The sequence below is a fragment of the Oncorhynchus tshawytscha genome, unplaced genomic scaffold (genome assembly GCF_018296145.1).
Source record: "Oncorhynchus tshawytscha isolate Ot180627B unplaced genomic scaffold, Otsh_v2.0 Un_contig_3849_pilon_pilon, whole genome shotgun sequence".
NCBI lineage: Eukaryota > Metazoa > Chordata > Actinopteri > Salmoniformes > Salmonidae > Oncorhynchus > Oncorhynchus tshawytscha.
This window is the reverse complement of record NW_024607356.1, coordinates 15,001-20,715: the sequence shown is the minus strand read 5'-3', so window position 1 is coordinate 20,715 and position 5,715 is coordinate 15,001. Positions and strand designations below refer to the sequence as shown.

Sequence of the window (5,715 nt, the reverse complement as noted above, 5' to 3'; positions counted from 1 at the left end):
TATACCACACCTCCTCAGTCCTTATCTGTGGTACTGTATATTAACTATATACCACACCTCCTCAGTCCTTATCTGTGGTACTGTATATTAACTATATACCACACCTCCTCAGTCCTTATCTGTGGTACTGTATATTAACTATATACCACACCTCCTCAGTCCTTATCTGTGGTACTGTATATTAACTATATACCACACCTCCTCAGTCATTATATACCTATATACACCCTCCTCAGTCCTTATCTGTGGTACTATTAACTATATTATATCCTAACTATATACCACACCTCCTCAGTCCTTATCTGTGGTACTGTATATTAACTATATACCACACACCTCCTCAGTCCTTATCTGTGGTACTGTATATTAACTATATACCACACCTCCTCAGTCCTTATCTGTGGTACTGTATATTAACTATATACCACACCTCCTCAGTCCTTATCTGTGGTACTGTATATTAACTATATACCACACCTCCTCAGTCCTTATCTGTGTTACTGTATATTAACTATATACCACACCTCCTCAGTCCTTATCTGTGGTACTGTATATTAACTATATACCACACCTCCTCAGTCCTTATCTGTGGTACTGTATATTAACTATATACCACACCTCCTCAGTCCTTATCTGTGGTACTGTATATTAACTATATACCACACCTCCTCAGTCCTTATCTGTGGTACTGTATATTAACTATATACCACACCTCCTCAGGCTTTATTGATTAATTACAACACATAGGTGTATTATAAGGCATTATAAAGGTCATTAAAATAATGATACATACGTCCTTCATAGAAACTGTTACCCTTCATATATTCTAACAACTCACATTTTAAGATTCATTATGTCATTTGTTCCATGTTAAGGGCTCTAACCTTGGAACAAAACTATTTGTCTCCCTCTTGCTGTTGCATGCAGTTCCTCTCTCTCTTCCTCCATTCCTCTAACCCCTCCCTCCTTCTAACCCCACCCCTCTGGCAGAACCAGGAAGTCCCTCCCCTTCCCACAAACTCTCTTCTGAGGAAACGAAACTGATCTGAGTCTCTGTGTCGTCTGTCTGTGTGAGAGTGAACAACCGTCCAAATGGCTCAACAGGGAGTTCTGCTGGACCAGGACCAGTTCTGTTGTTCTGTCTGTCTGGATCTACTGAAGGAGCCGGTCACTACTGCCTGTGGACACAGTTACTGTAGGAGCTGTATTGAGGGCTGCTGGGATCAGGATGATCTGAAAGGGGTCTATAGCTGTCCTCAGTGCAGAGAGACCTTCACTACAAGGCCTAATCTGAGGAAAAATAACATGTTGGCTGAGCTGGTGGAGAAACTGAGGAAGACAGGAATCCAGGCAGCTCCCCCTCCTGCTCTGTGCTATGCTGGACCTGGAGATGTGGTGTGTGTGATGTCTGCACTGGGACCAGAAAGCAGAAAGCCCTCATGTCCTGTCTGGCGTGTCTGGCCTCTTACTGTGAGACTCACCTCCAACCTCACTATGAATCTCCTGCTTTCAAGAAGCACAAGCTGGTCAAAGCCACGGCACAACTACAGGAGAAGATCTGCTCTCATCATGACAAACTGCTGGAGGTTTACTGTCGTACCGATCAGCAGTGTATCTGTCTGCTGTGTGTGATGGATGAACATAAAGGCCATGATACAGTGTCAGCTGCAGCAGAGAGGACTGAGAAACAGGTAAGACCAGAACAACTTGTTGGTGGCTGTCTGATAAACAAAGAATTAAAGATACAGTAGGAACTAAATCTGTTTGAATATGAGATCATTATATTATATACAATATGAAATGGATCCACAAATATGAACAAATATGAACAAATATGAACACAAACCTTGAGTATATTGAGTTTGTTACAAATGTATCACCATTTTCTAACGTCAAACACTATTATCATTCTGAATGGCCTTTTATGAGTCCAAAGTTCAGTCTCAACCCCTTGATACATGTAGGCCTACCATAAAAACTATAATCATTCACATAGCAACATAATATAATATCCGGTACTTCCGGCGCCGACAGAGATGGCCGCCTCGCTCGCGTTCCTAGGAAACTATGCAGTTTTTTGTTTTTTACGTGTTATTTCTTACACTAGTACCCCAGGTCATCTTAGGTTTCATTACATACAGCCGAGAAGAACTACTGAATATAAGATCAGCGTCAACTCACCATCAGTACGACCAAGAATATGTTTTTCGCGATGCGGATCCTGTGTTCTGCCTTACAACCAGTGTAACCGAGTGGATCACATGCAGCGACCAAAAAAAAAACGACTCAGAAAAAGAGGGAAACAAAGCGGTCTTCTGGTCAGACTCCGGAGACGGGTACATCGTGCACCACCCCTAGCATTCTTCTTGCCAATGTCCAGTCTCTTGACAACAAGGTTGATGAAATCCGAGCAAGGGTAGCATTCCAGAGGGACATCAGAGACTGTAACGTTCTTTGCTTCACGGAAACATGGCTCACTGGAGAGACCCAATCCCGAAGCGGTGCAGCCAGCGGGTTTCTCCACGCATCGCGCCGACAGAAACAAACATCTTTCTGGTAAGAAGAGGGGCGGGGACGTATGCCTTATGGCCAACGTGACATGGTGTGATGAAAGAAACATACAGGAACTCAAATCCTTCTGTTCAACTGATTTAGAATTCCTCACAATCAAATGTAGACCGCATTATCTACCAAGAGAATTCTCTTCGATTATAATCACAGCCGTATATATCCCCCTCAAGCAGACACATCGATGGCTCTGAACGAACTTTATTTAACTCTCTGCAAACTGCAAACGATTTATCCGGAGGCTGCATTCATTGTAGCTGGGGATTTTAACAAGGCTAATCTGAAAACAAGACTCCCTAAATTTTATCAGCATATCGATTGCGCAACCAGGGGTGGAAAGACCCTGGATCATTGTTACTCTAACTTCCGCGACACATATAAGGCCCTGCCCCCCCTTTGGAAAAGCTGACCACGACTCCATTTTGTTGATCCCTGCCTACAGACAGAAACTAAAACAAGAAGCTCCCACGCTGAGGTCTGTCCAACGCTGGTCCGACCAAGCTGACTCCACACTCCAAGACTGCTTCCATCACGTGGACTGGGAGATGTTTCGTATTGCGTCAGATAACAACATTGACGAATACGCTGATTCGGTGTGCGAGTTCATTAGAACGTGCGTTGAAGATGTTGTTCCCATAGCAACGATTAAAACATTCCCTAACCAGAAACCGTGGATTGATGGCAGCATTCGTGTGAAACTGAAGGCACGAACCACTGCTTTTAATCAGGGCAAGGTGTCTGGTAACATGACTGAATACAAACAGTGCAGCTATTCCCTCCGCAAGGCTATCAAACAAGCTAAGCGCCAGTACAGAGACAAAGTAGAATCTCAATTCAACGGCTCAGACACAAGAGGTATGTGGCAGGGTCTACAGTCAATCACGGACTACAGGAAGAAACCCAGCCCAGTCACGGACCAGGATGTCTTGCTCCCAGGCAGACTAAATAACTTTTTTGCCCGCTTTGAGGACAATACAGTGCCACTGACACGGCCTGCAACGGAAACATGCGGTCTCTCCTTCACTGCAGCCGAAGTGAGTAAGACATTTAAACGTGTTAACCCTCGCAAGGCTGCAGGCCCAGGCGGCATCCCCAGCCGCGCCCTCAGAGCATGCGCAGACCAGCTGGCGGTGTGTTTACGGACATATTCAATCAATCCCTATACCAGTCTGCTGTTCCCACATGCTTCAAGAGGGCCACCATTGTTCCTGTTCCCAAGAAAGCTAAGGTAACTGAGCTAACGACTACCGCCCGTAGCACTCACATCCGTCATCATGAAGTGCTTTGAGAGACTAGTCAAGGACCATATCACCTCCACCCTACCTGACACCCTTGACCCACTCCAATTTGCTTACCGCCCAAATAGGTCCACAGACGATGCAATCTCAACCACACTGCACACTGCCCTAACCCATCTGGACAAGAGGAATACCTATGTGAGAATGCTGTTCATCGACTACAGCTCGGCATTCAACACCATAGTACCCTCCAAGCTCGTCATCAAGCTCGAGACCCTGGGTCTCGACCCCCGCCCTGTGCAACTGGGTACTGGACTTCCTGACGGGCCGCCCCCAGGTGGTGAGGGTAGGCAACAACATCTCCTCCCCGCTGATCCTCAACACTGGGGCCCCACAGGGTGCGTTCTGAGCCCTCTCCTGTACTCCCTGTTCACCCACGACTGCGTGGCCATGCACGCCTCCAACTCAATCATCAAGTTTGCGGACGACACAACAGTGGTAGGCTTGATTACCAACAACGACGAGACGGCCTACAGGGAGGAGGTGAGGGCCCTCGGAGTGTGGTGTCAGGAAAATAACCTCACACTCAACGTCAACAAAACTAAGGAGATGATTGTGGACTTCAGGAAACAGCAGAGGGAACACCCCCATCCACATCGATGGAACAGTAGTGGAGAGGGTAGCAAGTTTTAAGTTCCTCGGCATACACATCACAGACAAACTGAATTGGTCCACTCACACAGACAGCATCGTGAGGAAGGCGCAGCAGCGCCTCTTCAACCTCAGGAGGCTGAAGAAATTCGGCTTGTCACCAAAAGCACTCACAAACTTCTACAGATGCACAATCGAGAGCATCCTGGCGGGCTGTATCACCGCCTGGTATGGCAACTGCACCGCCCTCAACCGTAAGGCTCTCCAGAGGGTAGTGAGGTCTGCACAACGCATCACCGGGGGCAAACTACCTGCCCTCCAGGACACCTACACCACCCGATGCTACAGGAAGGCCATAAAGATCACCAAGGACATCAACCACCCGAGCCACTGCCTGTTCACCCCGCTGCCATCCAGAAGGCGAGGTCAGTACAGGTGCATCAAAGCTGGGACCGAGAGACTGAAAAACAGCTTCTATCTCAAGGCCATCAGACTGTTAAACAGCCACCACTAACATTGAGTGGCTACTGCCAACACACTGTCAATGACACTGACTCTACTCCAGCCACTTTAATCATGGGAATCGATGGGAAATTATGTAAATATATCACTAGCCACTTTAAACAATGCTACCTTATATAATGTTACTTACCCTACATTGTCCATCTCATATGCATACGTTGATACAGTACTCTATATCATCGACTGCATCCTTATGTAATACATGTATCACTAGCCACTTTAACTATGCCACTTGGTTTACATACTTATCTCATATGTATATACTGTACTCGATATCATCTACTGTATCTTGCCTATGCTGCTCTGTACCATCACTCATTCATATATCCTTATGTACATATTCTTTATCCCCTTACACGGTGTATGACAGTAGTTTTTTTTGGAATTGTTAGTTAGATTACTTGCTCGTTATTACTGCATTGTCGGAACTAGAAGCACAAGCATTTCGCTACACTCGCATTAACATCTGCTAACCATGTGTATGTGACAAATAAAATTTGATTTGATTTGATTTGATTTGTAAAGGGACTTCCTCAGGATTGTAGACCTTCCTCTCTATGGGTCCTATGTCACATTACTATACTATTGATCTACTGGACTAATAAAGCTTGATAGCTCATTGAAGAGTGATTCTCCACAGAGGCAGCTGGGGATGAGTCAGCAGAAGGTCCAGCAGAGATTCCAGGAGAGAGAGAAGGAGCTGAAGGAGCTCCAACAGGCTGTGGAGTCTTTCAAG

General features: G+C 45.9%; 1 pseudogene; it reads left to right on the top strand.

Moving 5' to 3' along the window:
* The first annotated feature begins 1,017 nt into the window (after positions 1-1,017).
* LOC121842444 overlaps positions 1,018-5,715 on the top strand; it is a 15,621-nt pseudogene continuing 10,923 nt past the window's right edge.